Source organism: Vigna radiata, chromosome 1 (assembly GCF_000741045.1).
Source record: "Vigna radiata var. radiata cultivar VC1973A chromosome 1, Vradiata_ver6, whole genome shotgun sequence".
In the NCBI taxonomy this organism is placed as follows: Eukaryota; Viridiplantae; Streptophyta; class Magnoliopsida; order Fabales; family Fabaceae; genus Vigna; species Vigna radiata.
The window spans coordinates 949,734-950,960 of NC_028351.1; positions in this window are offsets into that span (position 1 = coordinate 949,734).

Sequence of the window (1,227 nt, forward strand, 5' to 3'; positions counted from 1 at the left end):
CCTCCTATTACTAATCTTGAAACTGCTGAGGACGTGAAGGTGGTTCAACCGCCCCCGAAAAAGACCAAACAGAAAAGGAAAATCACCAAAAAAACCCCCTCTCCGCCAAAGAGACAAAAAGTGAAAGGTCCACTGTTGACCGGTCCTCTAGACCCACAAGTGCATGTGGCCGACCGGGTGCAGTTCAACTTGACTCCCGAAGAGCGAACTCCTTTTAAAGGCATGACACCTAGTGAAGCATACAACATGGCGTATGAGTTAATGATGCGGGCAGGCATATGCATGAACTATGCTGCTGGGACCACTAAGCCTTTACTGGTGGTCGAATTGGAAACTGCAAATCAGAAGGTGACCGATCTGAAGAAAGACAACGCTGCTCTGACTGCCCGCGTGGAAGAATTGACTAAAGCTGCTGAGGACGCTCGAGTTAAAGCTAAGACTGCCCTGGAAGATTCTCAGAAAGAAGTGTCATCTTTGCGATCGTCCATTGACACACTAGAAGCTACTGTAAAAAAAGGTTAAGTCTGCCAATGCTGAACTGCTGAAGGACAAGGATGCTGTTCTTGCTGATCGAGATCTCTTATTGGCAGAGAAATCGGCCTTAGAAGACCAAGTGTGTCAAGAGCGCGAACCGGGATTCCAGCAAGGAATAGGACAGTGTAATTACTTTTTCAACACCCCGCTTGAGCATCCGGAATTTGATATAATGAAGGTGTTAGTGAACGGAGCTCTCATCGATCTTGGCGGTTCGGCTTCTCCAGCTAATGACCAGACTCCTCCCGACCAATCGAACGTTGCACCTGACGGTGCTAAATCACGTTAATTGCATCTTTTCTATGTACCTTTGTAAAAAACTCTGTTGCTTTGACCATGTGTATGCGTTTTGTATGGATCTTAACTGTCGGTAGTTAAGTACTTGAACAACTGTGCAAGGTTGCGTTTTGTATGAAACAATATGTTGTTTGGTTGCACTATCCTTTTTACTCCTGCTATATTATTTAGTTGACGAAGGCTAGAAAATCAATTATCTGACTTTCTAAGTATGAATGAAGTTAATTAACTAACTTCCAAACGTTCCTCCTTTCTTCTCGCCCGATCGGAAGTCAACTATCTGACTTATACAAGATGAAGTTATTTATCTAACTTCAAACCGTTCTTTCCTTCGTATCACCTGATCGGAAGTCAATTATCTGACTTATACAAAGTGAAGTTATTTATCTAACTTCA